Source organism: Pseudonaja textilis, chromosome 2 (assembly GCF_049901715.1).
Source record: "Pseudonaja textilis isolate UNSWEBS1 chromosome 2, rPseTex1.2, whole genome shotgun sequence".
NCBI classification, from domain to species: domain Eukaryota; kingdom Metazoa; phylum Chordata; class Lepidosauria; order Squamata; family Elapidae; genus Pseudonaja; species Pseudonaja textilis.
Window position 1 is genome coordinate 8,631,045 of NC_141991.1, and position 15,177 is coordinate 8,646,221.

At 48.2% G+C, this 15,177-nt stretch overlaps 1 pseudogene across 1 annotated transcript in view; it reads left to right on the forward strand.

Moving 5' to 3' along the window:
* The first annotated feature begins 2,911 nt into the window (after window positions 1-2,911).
* Window positions 2,912-15,177, forward strand: part of LOC148126669 (class I histocompatibility antigen, F10 alpha chain-like) — a 45,040-nt pseudogene continuing 32,774 nt past the window's right edge. The window contains exons 1-5 of the transcript XR_015741380.1: window positions 2,912-3,073; window positions 5,895-6,180; window positions 7,863-8,140; window positions 9,462-9,742; window positions 11,717-11,804. The product of XR_015741380.1 is annotated as a class I histocompatibility antigen, F10 alpha chain-like (transcript). The remainder of the gene's footprint in view (window positions 3,074-5,894; window positions 6,181-7,862; window positions 8,141-9,461; window positions 9,743-11,716; window positions 11,805-15,177) is intronic.

The window sequence follows — 15,177 nt, forward strand, 5'->3', positions numbered from 1 at the left end:
CATTAAAAGATAAAGACACTGTTGGCTATACTGGCCTGACTGCTGCTGTGCACTCTGCTTGGGGGTTTGTCCCCAAACACTAACAGACACTTCAATATATTATGACAGGTGGAACTGCTGGTACAGATGGTTAGATCAAAGATAGGTTTCACACTAAAAGGCAAAAGAAGATATGATAGAATCATAGTAGTGATATACAGAGATATGGAAGGATTAATTGTGTATATGGTATAAAATAAGGATAAAAAGAAGGTCTCACAAACCGTTGAAGATGAAAACGTTTTTAATTGTTTTCTATCTTTTTCTTTCTATTCTTTTTTTTCTTGTTTTCCTTTTCTATGTTGCATTTATGTGTGTGTTGTTGGTCTATTTTAACTGTAAAATCAATAAAGTATTTTTTTTTTAAAAAAAGAATGTAAATCTTTGAAAATCTTTCAAATGGATGAAAGTCTCAGCAAAGCCCTAAGAATCTCCAGAAACAAAGATGAGCTGGAGAATGGCGCCCCCTGCTGGCCTTCAGCTTTATAGATTCTCCTCTCAATTAGCAAAGCAGGGAAAGAAAAAACGATCCCATCAGAAGAAAAGCCTCAAATAGTGTTTTAAGCACCAAGTCAGACAGAAATGAATCAAATTATGTAGAAACAAGCCACTGCAAGATGGAACTGATCAAATTGGCTCCTGGATTATGTAAGCTCCCTTTCTCTTTGCCGGCTTCTTTCTGAGACAGTTCCAGCTGTCGTAGTATATTGAAGTGTCTTTATCGTTTAATGCCAAGGTTAATTTGTCCATTTCTGCACAACTTGAAATTTTTTGAATAATCATCTCCTCTGATGGAACATGAGGCTGTTTCCAACATTGTTGAAAAGCCAATCTGGCCGCTGTCAAAATATGTATTATTCTTATATATTTCACTTTTTTTGGTAGTTCTTTATCAAAGATCCCTAATAGGACTCTGGTTTAAATTTAGTCTGATCTCTTGTCATTTCCTCCAGCCAATTTCTAATTTTCTGCCAATAGTTTTGAGCTTCTGTACAAGACCACCACATATGGAAGAAAGTTCCCTCTTTTTTTGCATTTCCAGCAGTTCAGACTCATATTAGGGTGCATCTTTGCTAATCCCGAAGGAGGAAGGTGCCACCTGTAAAATATTTTATAGGCATTTTTTTAATGGGATATTGGGAAAACTAGCCAGAAATATTTTCAGAATCTAATCAGATTCATTATTGACCAATTGGGAGAAAATAGGGAAAAAACACTACCTAAAGATACCAATCTGAATCTCAACAATGGAGGCAACGATCCACCCAAATAATTTGGATATTACTAAAATGATTAAATATAAGGACCTATTGGATACGCAAGGAAATCTGAAATTGTGGCAAGACCTCAAAGATCAGGGATTAAAAATTGATCTGTGGGCATATCTTCAAATTCAAAGTAGATACAAACAGGAGAAGAAAGAATCTGGAATTAATAATAAACTCCAGGCATTAGATAAAATTTTATTAGGATCAGGCAAAAAATATATAACAAAATTTTATAATTATTTATTAGAGGTAGAATTAGAGGAAGAAATTGTTAAAGGGAACATGATAGCCCGGAATAGAAACATAGGACGTAGTAAGGTGTGGGGTACAAATCACAAAATCACAAAATCGGTAGCGTACAAAGATTTACATTCTTTTATGTTCTATATTTGATATTCTTGAGCAATCAAGCTATCCCCTCCTCTTCTACAAAGACATGCCTTGAAGAGGCCACAAAAGAAAATCAGCTGAATTCGGGAATTATAATAACAACTGTAATCGGAAGAGGGATTCATTATTTGAGTCCAAGGAGCCTCCAGAAGAACCGGAAAAGGAGGGAGCAGCCATCTTTGTTTAAGGTGGGAAAAGGGAAGAGTTTGAAGCTTCCTAAAGATTCATGGCTTCACCAGAGAAAAAAAGGAAGCAGGGAATTTATATGCTGTGTTTGATCCGTCTGGTGTTTTTCCCTAGAAAGAAATATCTTCACCTTGAAGAGGCCACAAAAGAAGCCTTTGAGCATTTTTATCCAGAGCGAAGATCCTTTGGGGAGTCCGAGGTAAAACACAGAATCATAGGACTGGAAAGGACCTCAGAGGTCTCCTAGTCCACCCCTCAGATCCAGGCAGGAGGAGACCTAATACCATCCCAGCCTCACAGTTCCCCAGTCTATTTTTGGAAACTTCCAGTGAGGGAGCAGCCACAATTCATAGGAAGTAAATTATTCCACTGATTAATTGTTCTCACTGTTAGAAAACTTCTCCTGACTTCTAGGTTGGATCTCTCTTGAGGAAGCTTCCACCCATGGCTTCCTTCCTGCCCTGCCCTCTGGGGCTTTGGAGAAGAGGTCCTTCCCTTCTTCTTCTCTGGGAAAGCCCCTCAAGGGCTGGAAGACGGTTAACAGGCCCTAAACACCCAGCCTCCATTCCTCTCTTCCACAGGCTGGGCCTCCTGGCTCTCCCGACGGTTCCTCCTTCCCTTCAACCTCCCTCCATCTTCTCTCTTGCTCCTCCCTGCGCTCTTTCCAGGCTCTCCGCCTCTTGCTGGACTCCTGGAGACCGGAAGTGGGCCCGGCACTGGGGGAGGGGGCTCACTTGGGCCCCATAAACCGGGATCCCCATTTCTCCGGTTCTCTTGATGCTGCTCTCCCTCTCTTGATCCCAAGACTGCCTCGTTTTTCAGAAGATAAGTGCTAAAAGGGTTTGGGGTCGGTGGGAGACACTTGGCGGAGAAACAAAAACGACGCATCTGGAAGGGGATTTCCTGATGGCACTTTCGCTTTCCTTTCCCTCCTCTCTGGCCGGTGGCGCCTGGACGTCTGCCTAGCAACAATGACGACACGGGGATACTTTTTTCTACTGGTTGAGCCTGGCCAATCGCGGCTCTCTCTGGGTTGTTGCGCAGTTGCTCAGGCGGGGCGCGTCTTTCTCTGCCTGCGCCTGTCCAGGAGATCCGGGGCTGCTTGAGGGTCGCGGCCAGGATGGCTCTGCGCTCGGCGCCCCTCGGGCTCCTGGTGCTGCTGGCGGTCGCCCTCCGGGAGAGCTGCGTTGGTGAGTCCCTTTGGGGCCTTCGGGAGATCCGCCCCTTTTTCCTTCCCGGGACTCTTTCTCTCTCCGCCCCCAAAAGTTTATCCGCAGAAATAGAGTCCCTGATTCGGTCCTCTTTCCAGTCCGCTCCCCTCCCCCGTGGCCCCTGTTTGGTTAGGTCCCAAAACGTTGAGGGGACCCTGCTGCCTCCCCACTCCCAAGGTTGTCCTGTGAATGCAGCAGGATGAGAGTCTGGAGAGAAGCCCTTCTTAATAATCTCCCTAAATATTCCTCCTTCCTGATTGTCACTTTCTCCTGATCCCCACCGTCACCCCGTGATCCTAAACCCAAAATACCCTCCGAGATTTATTCTGGGAGAGGCAGAGATTTGCCTCCCAGGAGGTTCCTTCTTCCATTTCAGAAGCTCCTGACATGGGGCAGTTTGCAAAATTAAAAATAATTTAAAATCTATAATTATTCCTTAGTAATCAGGAACTTTGGGTGTTCCTGGCTGTTTGCTCTGAGAAATTATCTATATAGCAACTTTTCAAAAGACATTAAAAAGGTTGGCAGGAATTTAAGGATTAAATAAACTGGCTTGGAGGTAAAAGAAGAGAGAAAAGCCTCTGGATGGTGACCATGAAATGAATCTCTGCTCAGCCCCAGAAGGGAAAGAAGCCGGTTCTGGATCACGGAGAGTCCGATCCCCCTCCTTCTGTTAGGGAAATTCTGTGATCCCTTTGGATTCCAAAATCTCCCCAGAGCAGGAAGTGGATCTGGGATCCCTCTCCCAAAAGCTCTGAGAAGCCCCTGGGATTGTGGGAAGGATCAGGAAGGAGGAGGCCCAGGCCTTTGCCTTGGACTGGGAAGGACTGGGAGGCCATACTGGGGAGTGGGCAATGAGACTACAGGTAGTCCTCGACTTACAACAGTTCATTTAGTGACCAGTTGCAATGCCATTGAAAAAAGGGACAGTATGACCATTTTTCACCCTTATGACCATTTTAGCATCCTCACTGTCATGTGACCGAGATTTAGATGCTGGGCAACTGGTTCATACTTATGACGGTCTCAAGTCCCCCCATATCACATGAGCCCCTTTTGCAGCGTTCTCACAAGCAAAGTCAATGGAGAAGCCAGATTCACTTAACAACCAAGTTATTAATTTAACAACTGAAATGATTCATTTAACAACTGTGGCAAGAAAATTTGTAAAATGGAGAAACTCACTTAACAAATGTCTCGCTTAGCAACAAAAAAATATGGGCTCAATTATGGTCATATAAGTCGAGGACTACCTGCATTTATTTCTCTGGGCTTTGGAGGTCCTGCCCTTTTGCATGCAGACCCTGGTTCTGCCCCAATAAATCCCATGAACGATCCTGAAAATGATCTTTAAAATCTTGGGTGTCCTGGAAGAATTTCTGACCTGAAGAGCTTTCAGAATGGACACCAAAAGGGCCTTGGGGATTTTCCAGCTGAATCGATTTCCCAGCAGCATTTTATTCATTTTATTTTCTTTTGATTCTTTTAACTATGCTTAGAAGCTGTTTTCCTGTTCATTGGGCAGCCTGAGAGTCTCTTCCGTGTTTGTATTTTGACAATGGAAACTTAAAGGTGACTTAATGTGATTTTTCCCTCCTTGTTAGTAAAGTTTCCTGTCTTGTGGATTGAGCCTGTCCCCTCTCAAGGAAGGGCTGGAAAACTGGATGATCCCCAGTCAGGAGTTTGCATGATGGAAAGTGAAATAATGTTCTGTGTTTAATCTTTGGTTCACCAGAGGGGCTTGAAAGGTGACAGGACCCTCCCCACAGAGGATGAGTTTAGGGAGAGGACCCCAGCTGAGCCCCCAAAAACACATGGGTGTTTTCAGCAGGAACTCCCAATCAGGCCCAGTGGGGGCAGGGGGTGGGGCAGGGGGTGGAGGCCCCTGGGTTTCTATAGGGTGAGGGAATTCTGGGAATTGAAGTCCAAATGGCTGAGTCTGAGGAACTCCGATTTAGGACTTTTCCTTGCACTCACTGATCATGGGCAGAGTTGAGTAGCCAGGATCACAATCCCCTCCCAAGTTGGCTGAGAGGCATTTCTGCCTGACAAAGTGCAGGATCAGCCCCAGAGGAGAAAAGGTTTCAGAGCGGCTTCTGCGGAAAGTGAAGGGTGAGATTCAGAGGAAATCTGGTCCAATGGAAAGCGTCCGTGGATGATGGTTTCAGGGCCCTAACTGGGTTTCTGAAATGAAGCAATCTTGGGATAATCCCAGTGAAATTCTCCGTGGCTTCATTGCTGCTCCTTTCCCTTTGCCTTCCCTTTTTGGGTTTCCCCTAAGGATCCCATGGCTCTCCTTCCCCTCCCCGTTTTATAAAATCTCCCCTAATATCTGCAGCTATAAACCATCCACTTCGGCCCTTAGACTTTTTTTTTTGCTGTGAATGGAAATTTGGGGTGTCCAGGTGGGGTTTCCTGCTGCTTTTGAGCTCCTGGTGGGAATCCCTTTTTCCCTGTGGGGCCACTGCAGCCTCCTTGGGGCAGAGACTGAGCAGGCCAGAAGGGGGTTTGAGGGAGGCCTTGATGGAAGAGGGGGAGGGCACAGGGTGGGGGCAGGGAAGCCCTTCCCTGCCCTACAACCCTTCAGCCCCTCCAGAAGCTGCTTCTCTCCCTCTCAGTCGCTCCCTCATTCCACCTCCTGCCTCCTCTCCCACCATCTCCCCTTCCTTCCCCCTTCCTCCTCTGCCCCCCATCTCTTCTTCCTCTTCCTCCTTCCTCCCAGAGCCTCAGGTGGGAGCCTCCGTGGGATCAGGGCCCTTGACTGAAGCCCCCTAACTCTGCCTCCTCGGGTCCCTTCCAGGCGCCTCCTCCCACTCCCTGAAGTATTTCTACACCGCCATCTCAGACCCCAGTCAGGGGCTGCCCCAGTTTGTCGTTGTGGGGCACGTGGGACGGTCAGGCCTTTGTTCACTACGGCAGCCAGCCACAGCCGGAGGATGCAGCCTCGAGTCTCCTGGATGGAGAAGTATGTGGGGGAAGGAGGATCCCCAGTACTGGGACAGTCAGACCCAGGCTTTACGTGCTGATGAGGAGACGTTCAGAGTCGACCTGGAGACTGCGTAGAAATCGCTACAATCAGAGCGAAGGTGAGTGATGGGTCTGGTGGCTCCTCCGGCCCCATATTCCCTCCCAGGAACCAGAGGGGGTGAAGGGGTTCTCTTCAAAGGAAAAGCAGCCTCACACCATTTAAAAAATCTTTTTTATATGTTTATTCTTTTATTTTAATCAATAATAAGATTGTCCTTGCTCTCCATAGCTGACATTTTCTTCCAACTGCAGTTAATGAAACGTGTTTCAATTTATCCATCTGTCTGTCTGAATGTTGACATGGATATTGATATAAACTGAGGTAAAAAGGGACCAAAATCTCCCCTCCCCCATGGAAGGTGGAGGGTCCAGTGGATCTCCTGCTTTGGGGAGAGGAAGGGAATCACAAAGTTTCTCCCCCCAAAAAAAAGGGGCAGGGGGGATCCTAAGGAGATCCTGGGGAAGCAGGTCCTCGTCCTTCTGTCTGTTTCCACCCCAGAGAAATGAGGGATCAGGTGGAGATCCACCTGGGGAGACTAGATCCCTTTCCCCACCTTGTTGGAGGGGAGGTGGGGCCCGAATGCCAGGAGCTTCTTCATCCTCCAGGGGGGAGGAGAGCCAGGAGGCCCAAATGGGGTGGGGGGCTCTTGGAGGGGGGTCACAGGGCCGGGATCCTCCCAATCTTGAGGGGAAAAAGAGAAAAGAAACAAACCTCCATTTGGGGCCCTGCAAGAGTCTCTCAGGGCCTTCATGGCTTCCCATCCTTGGTCCCTCAGGCTGGACTCCTGCCCTGCCCTCTTGGTGGGGCTGCCCTGGAGGGGTGGAGACTCTTCCTTCAGCAGCCCCTCCCCATTCTGCCATCTTTTGGGGTGGACAAGATTCCCTTCAAGGAACCTTATTTAGGAAAGGGTGCAAGGAAATCTGGGTGTAACGATAGGCTGCTTTCGGCTGAGGAAAAGCTTCTCCACAAACCTCAGCCATTTCCCTCCTTTCATCCCAAGGAGGCAACCCCGCCCTTTTCCTCCCCACACTCCAGGGAGACCCCAGAGCTCATCCAATCCTGCCCCTGATCCCCAGGATCCCCCCAGATCCCTCCAGGCCCCTGCTGGCCTCCCAGGGAACAGAGCTGTACCCAGAGGGCTCCCCCTGGTGGAGGAAGGAGGAAGGAGGCCGTGCCAGAGTGGAGGGGAGCCTCCTTTCCAGGCTAAAGAGCCCAAAGGTCCCAACCTTCCTCAACGGGAGCTCCTTTATGCTATTTGTGCACAGAGACCAAGATTTATGGTCACAGGGATCCCTAAAAAATGTTTTGTAGATCGACTGATCCTCTTTGAGGCCATGAGATTCTCAGTCCCTCTTAGCAGCCGCAGATTCAGGCAACTTTTCTCTCTGTGGGATCCCTTCCTTTCCCCCAAGAGTCTCCCTGCAGAGGAACAGCAGAAGGAAAAGAAGGAAATGTCTCCATCCCTCCGTTCGATTCTGTGACTCCCTTTCTGGGTCTCCCTTGGGATCCTCTGCTGTCTTTTCCAGCCTCCTTCTTCCTGGGGAGGTTCAGGGCTCCATCCTGGGGGAAATGCAGGGAGGGGGTCGAGGGAGGGAGAAGGCTGCTAGTGATGGGGCTTTCTTTCCCTTGACCTCTAGGGAGGAAATGGGGTGTCAGGGCCTGTGTCAAGGTCCCTGCAGGGAGGGAGGGGCTCTGTCTATCTTCAGGACTCCCCAAACCATTTTCCTGTCCCTATTTCAGGCTTTCACATAATACAGTGGATGGTTGGCTGTGAAGTCCGGAAAGACGGGAACAAAGGAGGGTGGCGCAACCAGCAAGGCTACGAAGGGAGGACCTTCCTCACCTTTGACAAGGAGACCCTCACCTGGGTGGCTCCCGTCCCCAGGCCCAGATTACCAAGAGGAAATGGGATGCTGATCCACTATTTAATCAGAGAGAGAAGGCCTACCTGGAGGAAACCTGCATTGAGTGGCTGGAGAAGTACCTGTCTCACGGGAAGGAGACGCTGCTGAGGACAGGTGAGCACCTGGATCCAGGCTGGACTTTCCTCCTTTGTGGCGGATTTCTCTGACACATTCAGCCCTTTGGGTCCCTTGTCTGGAGCCTGTTTGCCCTGCTGGGAATCCTCCTCCTCCTCCCCTTCCAGCCCCTCTTGCAGGACACGGAAGCCCTGTTGGGTTCCCATTGCCAGGTGCCATTCGGTGGACCAGGAAATGCAGCCTCTCCCTGGCAGGAAAAGCCCTTCCGGGTGTCCTGTTCACTGCCCACAATGAGGGCAACCATTTGGGGCTATTCGGGAAACCCCCATTAGCCCAACGGGTCAAGAGTGATGGGCTCCTTAATCTCCCCCATGAACTCTCCTTCCCCCCCACATCCCACAGGGGCTCCTCCCAGTCTTGCACCCGATTGGGGGCCTCCCCATGCCCACCATTGTGGGGGCTCCTCTTCCGCCCTTCATAAGACATCATCAGAGCCCCACTTGGGCAAAGAAGCCCATGGATGAGGGGTTCTCTTTCCAGGAGGGGATCCCCATAGTTTTTGTAGATCTTTCCCTTAAACCTCAAACAGGTTCCCTCAATTCTGGCTTAGTGACTCTTTCCTCAAAACGGCCCCCCCCTTCAGGAACACCCCTCCCCACAGGGGGTCACATTATAACCTTTTCCTGTCATTTGTTATTAATTCCCCACTCCAGACCACCCCTCCCCACTTGGCTCTTTGATCCCTCCAGGATCAGCTGGTTGAGATTAGGATCAAGGGGGAATCCTCCCCTCCAGATTGCCAACAGCCCTCCTGCCAGAGGGGACCTTCTCTCTCTTCCATTGGCATCACCTCCTTCTGCCCCCCTTTGAGAGAGACAAAATCTGTCTTCCAAACAGATCAGTGAGAAATTCCGAAATCCCTGAGCCCCTTTTTCCTCTGATTCCGGCTCTCTTGCTCACAACATTGTGGTTGTGTCCCTTGGAAAGAGGCCTGGAGCAGCCTCAGATTCTGGGGAGCAGAAGAGGAACCAGGAAGTAGGAGCAACTTCTGTGTTGTTGTGGTTGCCTTGAAAGGGAACTTAAAAGACCATCTCCACTCTCCCTCCCCTGAAGGGAGCAGCCCAAGATCAGTCAGAGTTCAAAGCAGCCAGAGAGGAATTTCCTTGGACCCTCAATTTGGGAAAATCAGGAGTTCTTGTGGTTGATCATTTTCCAGATTTGGAGCATTTCCTAAAATTCCTAGAAACGCTGCAGGTGTGGAATAGGAAGTAGTGGGAGATTTTCCTCCTTCTGCAGTTCTCACCTCCCTTCCAAGCTCTGGAGGGCTGAGAGTTAATTCTGGGGTGCCGCTTCTGCAGAGCCCCCCAGGGGCTGGCGCTGGGAGGCAAGACAGAGGTGGAGGATGGGATGGAGCACATCTGCCGCCTGGATGGCTTCTACCCCAGGAGATCGATGCCTCCTGGAGGAGGAGGGACGGGGAGGTCTGGCTGGAGGAGACCTTCCATGGGTCTCTGGCCCCCAACGCGGATGGGACCTACCACTACTGGCTCAGCATCCGGATCGACCCCAAAGAGAGGGGCCGCTATCGGTGCCACGTGGAGCACGACGGCCTGCCGGAGCCTCTGGACCTGGCCCTGGAAGGTGAGAGGCTGCAGGGAGGGGCTGGGCTCTTTGGCAGGCTGGGAGGTGGTGGGGAGAGGAATCTGCCCCAGATGTGTCAGCAGGTGTGAGCATACCTGAGCTTTTTCATCTATTGGGTTTCCAGTGTTTAAGGTTGGTGCAGCTGCAGGTACCAGACCACAGAACTGACTTCAGGGGATGGAAAGTACAGAGTCCCATCCCAAGAGTTGGCCAGATCCTCATGAAATGCCCTCAGATCCTCCTTAGGCCTTCCCGTTCCTTTATCCCAGCACCAGAAACAAATTTCCTTTGTTCACAATTCCTAAAGTACAAGAATCAGGAGGAGTCTGTTGCCCCTTTTTCTGAAGTGCAAGCAAATTCTGACTAAAATGGATGAAGGCAGCCACTTCAGGAAATGCAGAGAGTGGCTGGACTGATGCATCAGGAGTCAGAAAAGCGGCTAAGAAGTCTGAGTTTCATTGTCATCAGAGACTAACAGGGTTCTCTGCTTTCAAGGTCTGAAGGTCACTGTGTGTTTCTTCTCTAAGAAAGATAATTGGCACTTATTTTTATGATTCTGATAGTGAATTCTGAGGCTCGGCATAAAACCCAAGGAAAAAAAGCCTCTTCAAAGAGTTCTGTATATGCTCAGAAGTGTCCTTAACACACTGATTTTCCAAAAAATGGCAAAATTCACATTCAATTTTTTTATTGATGATTGTCACTGTGATACAAGAAAATTGTTCCCAATGTAATTGTTATTCCTTTCTTATTTTTGTTGTTGCTTATACCAAGCACCAAATTCACAGTGGAATGATTGCTAATCTATGCAAATCCTGAATTTTGTAAAAGAAATTAAAATTTAAAGTTCTCTCCTCAAACCTCCCCTCCCCACAAGCAATACCTTTATAAATGCCTTGGTGAGACCATCTGTGGAATTCTTCATCTGGTTTTGGTTGCTTACGATATAGAAAAGATGTTGAGACTCTGGCAACAAAGATGGTTAGGAGCCTGAGGCCAAAATCTATGAAGAGAGCAGTTGTAGGAATTGGGCATTTTCTGGTTTAATGAAAAGAAGGACGGGGGTGACATGAGTACGTCCCAATATCTCAGGGGCTGCCACATGGTAGAGGGGCAGCAGTCAAGCTATTCCTCAAATCTCCCCAGGGCAGGGCAAGCGAAGCATGAGTGGAAACTACTTGAAGGAGAGAAGCAACCTAGAACTGAGGAGAAATTTCCTGACAGGGAGGACAATTAATGAGAGGAATGGCTTCCCTTCAGAAGTTATGGGGGCTCCATCACTGGGAGCATTTAAGAAGAGACTGGAGAGCCACTTGTCTGGAGTGGTTTGAGTGCCTCTGGTTTGAGCAGGGGGTCAGACTGGAAGACCTCAAGGTCCCCTTCAACTCTGTTATTCCGTTATTCTATTTCTGCCATTTGTGGGTCCGTCCAGAAGTTGAATATCACCCTCATTCCATTTTCATTCTGACATTCTGGAAGCACAAAATAAATTTTATGCTGGACTGGCCAAAAAATGAAAATGTGCAAAAAGGTTAGGTGATATCAATTATTTTACTTCAAATAATAAAATGCAAACACTCAGCGGTAGAAGAAAAGCGGTAATGATTCCCCTCAAGGACTTGTTACTTAACAAAAGACTTGTTTAACATTTTATTGTGTTGAGGACCTTTTTGTTTTGTAGGCTGCTGAGAGTCACAAGGTGGCAAAGGCTGCTTTTGAGTCGAAAAGCCAAAGATGAAGTCCCAGCTGCCTTCATGCTGGGCTGGTGGAGAAGGAGGCAGGCGTCAGGAGGACAAAATCCTCTAACAACGGTTAAGCAAGGCTCCTTCACGTTACCCTGAGAGGACACAAAAATGAGCTCCTTCATGGAGATTTTTAATTTTGGGGAATTTCCAGCTTTCATTTTCTTTAGATCTCTCTTGGGAAGATTGTTTGGGCTTCTCCTTCAATGATCTGCTCTTTCTCCCAATTCAGAACCAAAATCCAACCTAGGGATCATCATCGGCTGGTGTGGCTGCTCTTGTCCTGGCGGGTGTGATTGCTGGGATCCTGGTATTCTTCAGTAAGTGTCTTTTTTGAGGGGGGTGATGGAAGGACCCCCTTTGGGAGCTTCTTCTGGGCTTCCCTTCTGTCCTTTTTCGTAGCCCTCTGAGATCTCAGCCTCTCGCTGGGACTCCGTCTCCCTTCAGCTGAGTCTGAGATTCAGGCAGTCCTGTCTTCTCTGAGTTGGGAAGAGGCTTCCCAGTTCTGTTCCTTTGGAAGAATTTGGTCAAAGAGCAGCAGAGAAGGATTTCGCATGAAACTCTTCCTCCCACCCAGCTGCTGCGGCTGCTGCTTCCCCCAATTCCCCTCCATCCCATCTGGAGGCAGCAGGTCTCTCTTGGGGCAAATCAGGAGATACATTTGCATTTTGAAGATCTTTCTGTATTTATAAATGGGACAAAGGGTCTATGAAAAGGGTTCTTCCTCCTACAGAGGGAGAGTTTGGATGATCTCTGGTGGATTCTTTTGAGCTTTCCCTGATTTTTGTCCTTGCAGAGAGACGACAGGATGACTACAATGCTGTGGCTCAAGTGAGTACATGTAATTTCAACTAAGAAGAACAGGCCTCAGAGAGGCATTACTTGAGGATTGTGTGTGTGTGTGTGTGTTTGTGTGTGTTTGTTGTTAAACACAGAAAAAAAAAATCTAATGAAGCTGCAGAGTTGTGCTATTTCCCCCAAGAACTAAGCTGGGAAGGAGGCCCCCTTTTCGTAACAGCCAGGCTGATATTGGAAGGAAGATCTAGGACAAGAAACCCTCAAGAGGATCCATCTGGGCGAAAAGATTTGCTCCGAGTGAGAAGCTGCCCTGTTTTCCAAGTAGGAGGAACTTGCAGAAATTCACTCTCCTTGCGCTGGTTTGTCCCTGCAGAGGAGAAGGAAACTCTCCTGTTGGATTTCCAGGCACTTTCAGTCAGGCAGGGAAGGCAGCCACAGTCTGCATGGTGGAGCCTTTGGAGGAAAGAGCACCTTCATTCCTTGTGGGAAATAGGAAAACCACCACAATGCCGTGATCCCCAGTGGTTAGAGACTCTTCTGGTGGGATGAGCTGAGACCTGGCTGAATCTGGAAGGGGAGGGTCCCCTCTCAGAGATATGCCCAGGTGGGTTTAGGGTTCGGCATGAAATATAAAAAATGAAATATGAAATATAAAAAAATTCCATTTCTATATAAACAGTGTGTTGTCTGAGTACAACTAATTTTGAGAAATAGTAATAACAATAATACTCATAATATGGATGACATAATAATTGATGAACCTTCCTTATGTAATTATTCATTCTCTTATGCTCCCAAATTTCTAAATTCTTTTTCTGCCATTTATAAAATTAAGTCCCATGTTAAAAAGTATTCAGCTTGTTCCTTTTCCTTGATTTTATAAAAGCCACACATTTTAGCATCTTTCTCCTATCATGAGATAATCTTCTTGTTGGAGTCATAGCAACATGATCCGGTGGGGGAAATCTGGTTTTTAATTGATTGTTTTAAATGATTTACATGGCATTTTATGGTAAGTATCCCAGAGTCACCTTGAACAGATGGATGGCATAGAAGGTTAATAATAAATGGGCTGGTCTCTGAGAGATTTATAAAGTTGCAGAGGTTTAATGGTGAAGAGAGAGAGGATCAGGACAAAGCATTTTACTCCCATTCTATCCTCTCACTTTGTGTCTGTCTCTCTCTCCAATGCAGGGAGGAACCAGGCCATTTAGCAGCCCCCTCGCAGGTGAGCGGCCCCACTGGGGTCTGTGTGGGGAGGAGGAAGGGAGGGAAACGGGGGCTTTGAGGTCCAAGGACCAAGTGATGGTGAAGATGCTTTGGGAAATCCCTCTTCTCTCTCCTGTTCATCTCAAGCGCTGCAAGGGAGGAATTTGGGGAGATCCAGAGGGGCTCTGGGAAGGGGGCTCTGCCTGCCCCAAACTCTTATCCTGCAGGGCCAGACCATATGGCCCCTCTCAGGATCTGACTCTCTTGGCTCAGGAGGCTCAGAGAGCTGCAAAGAGCAGATTGGTCAGAGAATGACGGAGCAGCTGTACAGATGAAGTCAAAAGACACTGACGCAAACTTGTAGTTTAGATATACACAAATATATTTAACATTTATAGTTGCAGCAGACAAGATAGTCAGGAACTTTGTGAGGTAAATCAAAGGGCACACGGAACACAGAGAAGAAAAAGGCGGGAAAAAAGGGAAACTCCCCCTTTATACCCACAGCAACCAATCATAGCGTGGATTGCCTCCTGCAGAAGCCAGCCCAACCAATCAGCTCTTCCCCCGTTGGACACTTTCCTGTTCCAGCTCCTGAATTCGATATCCTAAGAGGACTGGGGGGTCCCCAGAGCAGGAGGAAAAGGGGGGGCAGATGAGGGGCTTCTTGAGGCTCCTGCAGTCATGGATGGAGAAGGGGCTTCTCTCCCCTCCTTGGAGCCCTCTGGGATTCCCTCCCTCCAGAGGCTGAAGGAAGACATGGAGGGGGCACATAGGGATTCAAAGGTCTCTGGAAGCAACACGGACCGTTATTGGATTCCTGTATTTGAGGGGGGCCATGGATGTTATCTAACTTGTGGGGCAGGTTCTCAGCCGCCTCAGGAACCAGTCCCAGCCCTGCCTCATCCTTCTTGCTACCCAGCTGATCCCTCTCTTGAGGAAGCCGCAGTTCTCACCAGTGGGATCAGCTGGGCCGATTGGTGCTGATCCCTCAGCTTGGGCGGTGGGATTCCTCCTCTTGGCTCCCTCCCAGAGTGACTCTGCCTGCTTTTTCCTTCTCTTGGCAGCACAAGTGGACACTCCCAGCATGAGGAGAGACGAAAGGAGATCAGCTTTCTCCTGAATTAGGCCGGACTCTTCGGAGGAGCCCTTCAGGCCCATCCTGCATGCCTGGAACCAGGATGTATTTGGGGGTCTTTTGCCTTTGCTTTTATCATTGGATCAGTATCCTTTTGTATTAGGATTGAGGAACAGAGGAGAAAGGAATATCTTACGTGTTTATAATTGTGGAATCAAAAGGATTCAAACTGTGATTAGTAGATATTATTTTATTTTTTATTTATTTGTATCCTGCTGAAGGCATTTGAAGATATCCAACACACTTTCTCCTCCTATTTACCCCACCACAACCACCCTTTGAAGTGGGTTGGGGGTCAGAAGAGAATGACTGGCCCACCCAGCTGCCTTTGTGGCTCAGGTGGGACTTGAACTCAGCCTGGTGCCTTAACCACTACACCAAACTGCCTTGTCTAGCTTGTGGCCGCTTTGTAATGTAGCTTGTAGCAAACTATGTTGTTGTTTCTGGTGACCTTTAATGGGTTTCTGGTGATTGTTTTTAGATAAAGGGCCCATAGTGAATGGGGCGAGGAATAGAGACGATGAATTTTACTTTAAGGGATGAGTGAA